This window comes from Equus przewalskii, chromosome 16 (assembly GCF_037783145.1).
Source record: "Equus przewalskii isolate Varuska chromosome 16, EquPr2, whole genome shotgun sequence".
Classification (NCBI taxonomy): Eukaryota; Metazoa; Chordata; class Mammalia; order Perissodactyla; family Equidae; genus Equus; species Equus przewalskii.
In genome coordinates this window covers 40,845,995-40,858,435 of record NC_091846.1, presented here as the reverse complement: position 1 = coordinate 40,858,435, position 12,441 = coordinate 40,845,995, and the positions used below count along the sequence as shown (strand labels likewise).

Below are 12,441 nucleotides of genomic sequence, written 5' to 3'. Positions count from 1 at the left end.
ATTTTTCTGTCTGTCTTCAGTGGGACCAACAAAATTACCGTAAGCGTTGGGCATACAAAGATGGAATTTTCCTCAAGGGATTTGCAGTGGAGTAAGTGGACATATAGACAGTGGACGTATAATTGTATATTAATGGAAAATATGCTGAAGGAGTTTTGGAGTAAGAAGAAGGGGCAGAAATTCCCTGTCTGCGTGGGCTCATTTGAGGAGTAGACAGATTAAAGCAGTTTTTCAATGCAACCAGCTAGTAACATGATATACAGTGTCAGCTGTAATCATGTCACAATTAGGAAGAAGCATCATGACTAATTCAAAACAGCAAAAACTAAAGTTAAAAACTATTTAAATTTAGTTTGAAAAATATCTACTTCTATGAAGATTCTTTAGATTAGAAGCTTTGCAAGTTGTTAGAATTATAAAACCACTGGCAAATAGTAGACAAAGAATTTACATGCAACTAAAATGCGCTTTGTGTGTGCACACATGCCTACATACTTCAGTTTTGTGTATTTTCTATTTTATATATTCTACTACACTCACCTGTGGGAACTAATTAATAAACAAATTAATAAATGTTTTTCTTGGTTGGTTTGTTTTATTTAAGTGTTTAATCCATCTGAAATACATTTTTGTGTAATGCAATATAGGGATTCAATTTTATTTTCCTCAAGATGGATTATTAGCATTTTTTATGCCAGCAACGTTTATTAAATAATTGATCTTTCTAACACAGAATTGAACTATCACAAATATCATACATTAATTCTCATAAATGTGTAAATTCCCATGTATATATGTATATGTGATATATTTTATTTTTGTAAATTATTTTTCTACCAATATAAGATTAATTTTTTTGCAGTGAGTAAGAAAATTCTCTAGAATTTTATGATATCTGTTAAAGCAACTCCATTTTTCTTTTCTCTACCTATTCTGGGGTATTTATTTTTTCATATAAAATGCTGGGTTTTTATGTTTGTGCTACATAATTACTCATAAAATTCTCTTATCTTTTCCTATGGTTTACCACTTTTTAACAATAATTATTTGTCTGTGCTTTATGATACCTCTTGCATTTGATCTTCCAGGGCACTCATTTGGTCCTCGCCAGTGAGCATCCCTTTATCAAAGCACACACCCACTTGTTATAGGGACATCAGTTCTGTTAGCACCAGAATTCTCCTTGGCATTGTATTTGAATCTCTATTGGCCATCTCTCCCCGTGAGCAATTCTCTCTCACTGGATCTATTTTGTGTTTCTCTGAACTGATCTCCCTCCGGATATTACATTGCTACATTAGCTTGATTTTTATTACTCAGTGTTGGCTTCTTCCAGCTCAGAAGTTGTTGTTGGAGTTCCCTAGTGTCAGCAGTTTGGTTGCAGTATAAAGCATCCTCAGTGGTTTAAAAACAAATGTCACTTCTCAGTCATGAAACCTGTCGGATGCTGTGATTCTGCTGCAAGGCAGCTGTGGCTCTTCTCCACATGCTTTGTCCATTTGAGAATCTGCTCTGATGCTGAACATTCCGCAACACAGATTTCTGCCAGCCAAGACCTTCCCAGAGTGTGACACTTTCTGGTGCTCACCAATCGGTTCCCTGATCCTGGCCTAGAAGCTTACCCAGTCAAGTTCTCTCCAGAGATCCTCAGCCCTTATTGCATCTAGCTGACTTATCTATCACTTTGACTCAGGAGAGGCAAAAACTGGAGTTGGTGGGAGAGGGGAAGACTTTTTCAGGTATGTTCCTATAATTTATCCAATAAAATTGTCCTTGATAGAGATTTGAAATGGTAGCTCATTTTTCATAGAAATAGAAGATTTCTGATTATTCATACAATAAACCATTTCACTATCTTTATACACATTCCTGAACAATTTATGTTACGGATACTGACAAAGTAAATTTGGCAAACGGTGGAAAAGCACTTTACTTTGTAAAATGCACAGGCCATATTGAATTTACAGCACAATTTCTATAAAAAAGAAAACATCTATCCATAAGGAAGAAATTTAGTGAAAGACATATGCATTTTTAGTAATTTGATAACTGTAAACTAAGCCTCCCTATATAAGTGAAAATTGTTCTTTTTTTCTAGATAGTGTAAAACTGAATGTGTGCAGAATTATACAATGCTTTGAGGAATTATCGCATGTCTTAAATATATCTTTGTAGACTGTAGTTTATATAGTGACATCGATCATATACTTAGTTCTTATATTGAGAACCTAAAATTATTCTCTAAACGTTCAAAGTACAACTTGATTCACAAAGGAAGTCTCTGGCACCACATCCTGGCAAAATAAGAGAATAATTATCAAAATTGTTTCAAAGGTGTATATTTAGTGTTAACTTGATATATTACTATTAAGAAATAGTATATGTTCAATGTCCCTTTTAAAAATACATAACATAGACAAATTAAACTTACTTAATTGTTAAATCCACTGGTCTTTTGAAAAATTTTATGTATATGCACACCATTAATGGTTCCACAGAATTTTTTTTAATGAAATCAGTACATATATGCAGTCAATGGCATGTATGTACTTTCTAGATGACTCTAAAATTGAGCTACTAGCCAACAATCTAGTGGTTCATTATGGCCTTTGTCTGGCCACACACAGGTTGTCAGTGCCAACCTTATCTGATTGATATAAACCTCTAGCCAGATTGTCAGATTAAGATATATATGTGTATATATGCATACACATACATACGTACATATATTCATAGGCATATGTATCATATGTATACATACATGTATATACTTCCTTCCCTATTTTCCCCTTGAATATATGAACTACTGAGTGCAGGGACCAAGTCTTATTTAATGTTGTTAAACCTGAATTCAGACCTCACTGCCTGGTATACGCATATGGTAGATATAGAGGAAATCTTTGCAGAATGAAGAAATTAATTAGTTTACCTTAAAATGTCTAGCATATTGTTTTGTAAATTTAATGGTTTGTAATTTCAAAATAAGTCACTATTGCATAAGAATAATTACAAACATCAAGAAATAATGCATAAACCTTTAAAAGTAAATTTTATAGTAACTAATACATGAAGAAATTATGCAGAGAATTAGCCTTGATGAGGTTATTCTATCAGATTTAGACATGTTTCCATGCATAACATTTCATTTTTTTAAAAGAAACAAACAGAAAACAAAAGCAGTTTTAAATTTTCCCCAAGCTATGCCTCCAGTTTTCAAGAATACTATTTAACTGTCAGGGCTGAACACCTTAGAATTTATCATCCACCTTTCTATTTCACTTTCTTGCAGAATGTGATAAAAAAGTGACAGATATCAGTGTTTTAAAATTGATTTTGTGAACATATAAATAACCCAAATTGCAGGTACATTTTGTTATTAATACTAGAGCAGAACTTTAAAGGGTACATGTGTCTATCTGTACATCCTTTCTCCAATACGTAATAAATAGTTTTAGAGCTCGCCTCATCTTACAAAGCACTAGTACATGTTTTATTCTACTTGATTTTTACAACAAGTGAGTGAAATATTCACATAATTATCCTTGTTTTACAGATATGGAAACAAAGTCTCAGAGCAGTTAAGTGATATTCCCATGGGCAGAATTTGAATCCAAAGCCACATGTGAATTCAGATCACATTCTTCCCATAACATGAAGCTAGCGCTCTCTCACTGTAGACATGTGTTCGTGTGGTTATAAAATTTTCCTTGCAATGAGTAACTATTCAATGTGAGGATCTACATGAGAATTTGTCATTATCATTGGCAAGAAAGCTGGGAAATAATTGTAATTGCATCATAAAATCCAGTTAAATTACATGTGTAGCATCAAGGACTGCCCAGGAATACGCTCTTTCAGAATTGGCTCTTCCTTCTAATTTAGGGTACTTTATGAGGAGAATCTGGTTAAAATGAATAGCCTGTGTTGCATTTCCTGTTGGAAATGTAGATACCAAAGTTACTTTTAGAACAGAGGGATTTTTTTTTCCACCTTTATTGATATGTGATTGACATATGGCATTGTGTGAGTTCACGAGGTACAACATAGTGATTTGATATATGTATTCATTGTGAGATGATTACCACAATAAGGTTAATTAACACATCCATCAAATCACATAGTTACTTTTTTTGTGGTGAGAACATTTAAGATCTACTGTCTTAGCAACTTTCAAGTTTACAATACAGTGTTGTTAACTACAGTCACCTTGCTGAACACTGTTAGAGCCCCAGAACTTATTGATCTTATGACTGAAAGCTTGTTCCCTTTGATCAACATCTCCCTATTTCCTCTGACAACCACCAATTTACTCTCTGTTTCTTGAATTTGTCTTTTTTAGTTTCTACATAAAAGTGAGGTCAGACATTATTTGTCTTTCTCTGTCTGACTTATTTCACGTAGCATAATACCTTCAAGGTTCATATATGGTGTTGATTCTTTTTAATGGCTGAATGATATTCTGATATATATGTATATTATATCACATTGTCTTTATCCATTAATCTGTTGGTAGACACTTAGGTTGTTTCCTCGTCTTGACTTTTTGTGAATAATGCTGTAATGAACATGGGGGTGCAGATATCCCTTTAAAATAGTGATTTGGTTTCCTTCAGAAGTGGGATTGCTAGCTCATAGGTAGTTCTATTTTTAAATGACATTTTTTTTTTAGTAAAATGAAGTTTTCCTTGCTTTTATATGTGTGCATGAACATAGGTATGTGCTGGTGATCACGGTTTTCTCATGTTGGTGGTGGCGTAACAGGAGCTTCCTTCATTCCATGTTTCGGGAGATTGATATATTGGCAAAGCTATGGTAATGATAAATTGGACTCTCTGGGCTGCCTACCTCAGTTGTCCCTTTAAGTAAAGGTACTGACAAAACTATCTTCTTCTCTGGCAAGAATGTGTCTGAATCTATAATCCCTGTGGAGCGTATAATTGTTTCCTTTAAGACAAAAGTACAAATAAAGCAGAAAGAGACAATATGCTGTAGTTTTGAGCATGTTCTCTAATCAGAGAAGCTCATAACTACTTTCAAGCAAACGTTCAAAAATGTTTGAAGCCAAACATTCAGATATAACTGCACGTCTCTTCTGTGCGTTTCAGATGAATTAACAATTTCCAAAATAGATTGTAGACTCTTTAGAACATGAGTCACAAAGAACAGTTTTTCTACTATCAATCCTCTGGTTGACATTCTTCCTTTTAGCAAAAACTCTGCAGTGTCCATGAATTCCAGAGCAAAACACAGCAGGGCTTAGTATGTGTGGGGGGAAGTGGGCACCAAAGGCCAGGGGAAGTGAGAGAGCCGTAAGGTCATAACAGTTATCACAGAACCATTCCTTCTGATAATTTTGTGAAAAAGTGTTTCAAAATTATTTCATATCGTTTACCTTAGTGATGCCAGTTGGATATTTAGATTGATTTCGTAATAATTAGAATAATTTTTTCCTAGAAGAATTGGAGAATTCTTAGAATTAGTCTAATATTTGGAGAGATTAAAAGTAGAAGAAAAATAAGGGGAAAGTAAATCATGTCATAGTAATAAAAATCCTGCTGCTGCTGCTGCTTTTGAAAGAACTACTTGATGTAGATTGTTGGAGTTGCCCAACAAATATCCATCCCACCAGGTCCCTCCCTTTCTTGATTTCAGAACATGATTCTATTTGGGGTGACACTATGACCAGCATCATGTGATAAATCATGATTTGTATAGACCTATCACAAAAGTTTGATTTAATTTTGTCAGGCACTTAAATTCTCAGCCTTTCAGTAGCTAGGGGTGGTAGAGTGACCGACTTCTGATAGTAAGAAATGAGGGGAAGTCTCCCGGAGAAGGGGTTGTCTGTCTAGGAAAGGATACAATAGGCCAGCGGTAGCTGAGGCTGCTTTCAGATGTTATTCCTGGAGCTGCTTTCAGATGTTATTCCTGGAGCTGCGGTAGCCACACTGGGAGAGTAAAATGACAAACATCGGGTCAAAAGACAAACTACCAAAAATGGCAGAAAAAAAGTAGAAAGGGACTGGTCCTTGAAGACATTGTTGAATTGCAGCTCCATCATTTGTCTTCCTATCACCAGCCATCTTGTTCTGTGGAATAGTCCTGTGTTGCTTAGGCCACAGTTAAGAGTGTTGTTATTGTTGCTTGCAGCTGAGAACATTCCAAACTAATAATCTCCTCTACCATGTGCAAGTAGATGAAAGATTCGCATCAATAGAGTTAATAGGTTTTGGTTCACACACTGAGTTGATTCATTTATTGACTTCTTATTGTGTTCTATTTACATTATTGTGTGTGTTCCTCTGAATGCCTTGTGTTTTTTTTCAATATTTCCTGAGGTGCCTTTGTTAATGACTTTTGCTTTGGATATCTTTCAAACTCCTTAAGGAAGTGGAGATTTTAGATTTTGCTTAATTTTAGAGGTTGGGTAGGATGACGTAGATTATGATTGTCAATTACTTTTTCTGGGACAGAACATTTGTAATTAGATCTACAATTAACTTTGAATAATTCAACATTATGCTGTGCTGTTTAAACTGATTTAACAAAACAGATGTTTTAAATGACAATATATAGTTTCTCATAATAACCCATTTTTAGTCTCATGGTCATGTAAGGTCATGCTCAAGAGAATTATGAGTTTATGCAAAATAAGCCAAGTTTTTGCAATTTAAGAGAATGGATAGAGCATAATTTTTTTTGTCACTTTATCTTTTCTTGATGCTAATTATATATATTTTTTGTCTATGGGAATATAGATTTAAGCATGGTTTGCATATGATTTATATTAATAATAATAATAATAATAAACTTTTATAGAAAACTTACATGCCAGGTGCTATAATAAGTGTTTGACACAGTAATTCTTTCAATCTTCATAAACAGTCGTCTTTTGGGGGGCTATTCTTTGATATCTGTAAGTTGCCCACAATCCTTCTCAAACTTATATAATTTGGGTAAGCATAAATTCCCATAAGTCAGATCATAACCATAGCTAATCATGAAGTTGATATTTATGAACACACTGTTAAGTGCTTGGATACGATCCTATTTAATCCTCACAGTATTCCTTTTAATTAGGTATTGTTATTCTTCAGTTTTATAGATAGGCAAACTGAGGTTCAGAAAGCAAGTTGCCTGAGCCATACAGCTTATGATTAAGGGACATCCAGACTTTTCAGGTGTGTCTAAACACAGAGTATGTGCTCTTAACCAAACTTTTCTTAATAAAATGTGTGGTCTTATCATGTCATCTTTGTTCACGCACACATACATTGAACCATCCTCTCTACTCATGTCAAAATTCATGCTTTGCATTCCTCCTAGTGACTAAAATAAATGAAACACAGTTAGTTGTTTAAGTAAAATGACTATTGGATTATTCAGACTTTATTTCATAGCTTAGAATAATAAACAACCCTTAGGAAACGGAATTGTCCATAATTGTATTTCACCTGCTTATTTAAATGGGTATAATCGAAGATCGTTACATCCTAAGAAGTAATGTTTGAAGCAGAGCTATTTATTTGACAAGTCGAGGGTTGAAGTACCATCAGTGCCATCAAGTTAATGTTATACCTACCTTCCTAACAATATTTTCAGGTATTAGTCTCCAAAGCACACTCCTAGTTTGTGATGATAAAACAACGTCATCAACTTCTAAGAAGATACTTCCCTTCCTAGGTGGTAGGAAAGAGAAGCAAGCATCCATTTGTTAGCTTTAAAGCACTGACATAGCAGAAGTATTTCAAGAAATCTTTTATTGAAATCTTTTAAAATATTGGAAATAGAACCCATCTCCACTATTGAGAATTTACACTCATCTCTTCCACTTATTTATATTTATAATAATATTTTTGATTAATCTGATAATAGTTTAATACAGTTAATTAGGATTGTAAATAATGAAATGTAATAACAAGATTAGAACATCTCACTGAATGCATATAACAGTAATTCTGTTGACAATTTTCTTTACAAGAAAAACAGTTTTATCTATCTCTATGTTACAAAGCCTAATAGTTTGTTTAATAGTAGTGTTATATAATATTTTAGTGATTTTTTTTTAAGTGCATCTCTCCTGTGGTGGGGAGGAGCGTTCAGGTAAGTAGTGATAATATTCTGAATTTGTTCCTGGAGTAGACAGACACACAAGCTCCCAGGCTACATCAGGAAGACTTGAGCAATGAACCAATTTTTTTGGCTTTATAAAAGTAGGTGGGTGTTGGAAGTGAAGTCAGGGTAACATTCTGGGACATTGGTCTTAGGAAAATGTTTTGAGAAGATCTTTAAAGAAAGAAAGACAACCCAGTTCACATCAAATAAAACGTGCAGTGAAGAAGGCTGAAGACAGAATAGGAAAAAAACATTAAGCCTGAAAGGGCAGAAAATGAAGAGTTAACTCAAAGAACAACAATAAAGGACAAGGGAAGAGTGAGGAGACAGTGGCTCAGTTAGGGAAGAGACTTGGAGGTGAATTGAGGAGCTCAAATTCAGAGAGAGAGAAAAAAGATAGTGAAAGATCCATCTGGTGCTAATGCTTTGTGGCAATATGCAAGTTGAACCAATACTTGCAATTCGTTGTGACAAAATACGTCTTAAACCTCCCTTTCTGGGCACAGGGCCTTACAGCTTCAGTGGTGATCTGAGTAGTATTCTCTCCTGAAAGGAGACCATTTTAAGGGCACATTACTAAGAAGAACTGATATCAAATATGTGTTTATTCCATTCTCTTTCATCTCCTTTGTGTGGACATTGGAAGAATAAAGATGAGAAAATACAGTGAAAGTGAAGAGAGGGAAGACAACTGAGAACAGGAATATATTCATGCAGGAAAAATTGGAAAGCTGCAAAAAATGGTATGCTAGTTCCAAACACATGGTCTCAGAATGGATGAATTTAGGCACCTTAAGTACAAGAATATAGACATTTTAAGTTATTGTTTATGAATGAATAGTATGTAGTAAAATATCATGATAAAAATCCTTATAAGAAAACATATTTTCTGCAAAGCTATTTTCAAGTCACAGTGACAGCAGGGGTGTAAGAAGGTGATTAACATATTTTGTGCATCTACTATGTGCCAACAAGTGTGCTTTATACATATGGTCTCTTTTAGCAAAACTGGCAGATATTTGCTAATCTTGTATCTAGATAGTCTCCACAACCAACAACAAATGCTTTTCTTTATGCTGTAAGCATATAACACTTGTATAATGAAAAAAGCATCTTGTTATATTCAGCAAACTATTTTTCTTAGAAGTTGTATAGAATTCATCTCTTCCACTAGTCTGGAAGTCTTCACACATCAGCTAACTTTATTGGTTATATTTTTTGTCTATCTGTCATGACTTAGTGTCCCAAGATGACATTTGCCTGTAGAAAAAAATTGTGAATGTAGATACAGTTTCAATTATTCTTTCGGATGACAATGAAACTCATTCAAGGAGACTAGGTAACTTCTTCTGCTCCACTTCAGAACCTATTAATACTAAGAACAGAAACCGTAGGAACAAAATATTTAGAATTCTGGAAATTTTAACTCTGGATTAGAAAGATAGAAAGTTGATTTTGGTGACTCCCACTCTAAGAAGCACATGTTCATTCAGTGATACACAATGCTAAGAGCCAAGAAATATCAATCCCATTTACTTTTCAACTCCAGTCATTTAACTAATTTTATTAAAATAAAATTTATGCATATCAAACAGTAAGTTTATGTTGTATGTTTTTAAATTATAATAAACCATGAAAATGAAAATCCTACTCATGACCGTTATTGATATGTTTGTATTTTGGTGTATTTTAAACCACAGTTTTATAACTTTTTGGTTTACTTAATGTTTTCTTGTATGAGTAGTAAAGGCCGTTGTAACCTAATATCGGCTATATGTACCTTCCAAAATTTCACTTCAGCAAATATTTATTGGGTGCTTAATATACCTTATACTGTTAGTTACAGTTCAGTCTATCATATATAGCTACAGGTCAGCACATTAGATGGTAGAAGTGAATCTCTCAGTTTTTCTGTGGTTTCCTCATTTGATCTATTGAAATGATGTCTTCAAAACAGCTAGGATCTGTATGAACTCAGAGAAATACGAGCCATGTTATTCACTGGGGACCTTCTTTATGTTCTATGTGCCACGCAGTTGTGTTTCCAGATTCACACTGTGGTGTACCCATGGATAGATAAGCCAAAATGAGAAATGGATGTAAACTTGTGGATTGATTAAATTTGGTCATGCTCATGAAAATATCCACAGGTTATCTGTGCCTGGGTTTGTACAAATATATTGGACACATTTGTTTTCCCATTCAATTTCCTTAAATGTTTATGTTAAATAAGGCAAAATAAATGGCAGTTTTATTTGATTTTTGAAGTTTTTGATGGACATTGAAAGTTATGATTGCTATGCGCGTATTGAGATGAAAGAGTTAAGGATTTTTATACCTTTTATTATGGCTGCTATTAATAGCAATGTTTGTTCAGGGCAAACTTGTACAAACATACGGAGATCTACATATCCATAGGACATAAAGAGCCGGATATATTTCTTTCGTGGATATTATGTGAATGAAAATTTGCTGTTCTCTTTGCAGCATTATGGAAGAAGCTTTACTAGTCCCCAAGGAAAAGTCAAAATCTGCATTTAAATAAAGATATTAATAACTTGAGCTAGGGCTCTCTTTAGAAAGCTGTTAAGTGGTTTAAGATATTTTGTATAGGTAAGAATGTGAAGTGAATTGCTAATGACACATACAGAATGATTTTGAAGGGCTCATCTTTTGTCATTTATCACATTGTATGCAGTAAATTACTAGTTACATTGTAACCTGAATTCTAATAAATGTATTATTCAGGAGTTATTGATAGAATTTTAATAGAGATATATACAAGTTTAGTTTCAGTATGCATTTATTAGTAGTATTCGTTGTAATAATTCTAACACATTTCTATGTGGATTGTGTCTATATATATGCACCAATAGAAATTTAAAAAATAATACCTTCATATTATTAATCATTCATATTTACATTAGCTTATTGAAAGTAAGACTAGCAAATGTTAACACTGCAATTCCCACTGCGTGATAATTTTTTCAAGTTTTGCTATGCATCTCCTTTATTTTTTTATTGAAATCTCCAACAACATAACCTTCAAAAATTGCCATATACATAATTATAAAACATATAATTTCTTCCGTAAGACTCAGCATCTCTGTGAAATCCAAACGAAGTTCAAATAGGCTGCCAGAGTTTACTATCTTCGATTGTATATGAAACTACAATCGTCAGTTGGAAGCTCCTCAATTCCCTGTTGCAAATAAATTGAACAAAAAGTCAAAAATGTATAAGAGGTACTAAGAAGATCTTGTGAGTTTGTGATCGCGTATTAGTATTTAAAGGGAATAAATATAACTAGACATCATACAGTTTCAAATAAAATAATAATGCACTGATCTTTTATACTTTAGGAAATGATTCAGTATTTCATTTAATTAACACCACTTAGGATAATTTTTTAAATATATAGTATATAAAAGCTTTGCTCTCAGATTCTTTCCTCTCATTCAGTGCTTTCCGAGTTTGGGAAGATTCTAACAATAAGACAGGCTTGGATGCTTAAACCATAAAACTTGATTAGAAGGTTCTTGACTAGAAAAAAAAAAGATGTTAAGATGAGAGCTCTGGAATCATTTTCAGTGACGTGGCCATGGATGCCCGTGGTCAGTTACTTTAAGTAGGAAAATCAACAAGGCAAAATTGATGTAGTCTAGATTCATTTTTCTTTCTGACAAAGATGAACTACATTTCTATTTTAAATGAATGAAAATGTTATATGAAGAATTATAATTTGGGAGAACCACAAAATAACCCAGATCTTGACTCAACACAGTTTCCCTTCCCTTATTTTACATATTTCTCTGATAATTGCAGGATGGTTAGGAGGATCCTCTGGAGCTAGATGCCCAGGGTTCAAATTCCACTCTGTCACTTGGTCGCTATGTACATTTGGACAAGATACTGTAACCTCTGTTGCCTCGGTTTCTCAACTGTGAAAGAGAATAATAATATGGCCTTCCTAGGGCTGTGGTGAAGGGTAAACATATTCAACATAAGCAAACTGATTTACATTGTGTCTGGCACATAGAATATGGCATTGTGTTAGTTATTATAATGGTAAAGTAAAAATATATCAACGATTCATAGCAAAGAATTACACAGCCACAAGTTGATCGACTTGGGATCTATTATAATGAAATTAACATTATCACCAAGTTTTCTTTTTGCAGATTCCTTGAGTAAATCTCGGTAGCAGTAACCCTTTGATAAGAAAAACAGCAGCTCTGTAAGTTCAATTAAATAGAATTGACTGTTTTAGCTAAACTTGTAGGAGCTGAGTAACTGCTAAGAATGTCTTTTTGCTTATTTCACAAT

General features: G+C 33.7%; 1 protein-coding gene and 1 long non-coding RNA gene across 13 annotated transcripts in view; one reads left to right on the top strand and one right to left on the bottom strand.

The window, feature by feature from the left end:
- Nucleotides 1-12,441, top strand: part of PCDH9 (protocadherin 9) — an 880,956-nt gene that overhangs the window by 709,016 nt on the left and 159,499 nt on the right. The window lies entirely within an intron of this gene.
- LOC139076473 (uncharacterized) lies at nt 11,095-12,419 on the bottom strand. Its single transcript, XR_011528117.1, has 2 exons — nt 12,279-12,419; nt 11,095-11,317 (listed from the first exon to the last, which is right to left on the bottom strand). It is a non-coding gene; the product is annotated as an uncharacterized lncRNA (long non-coding RNA).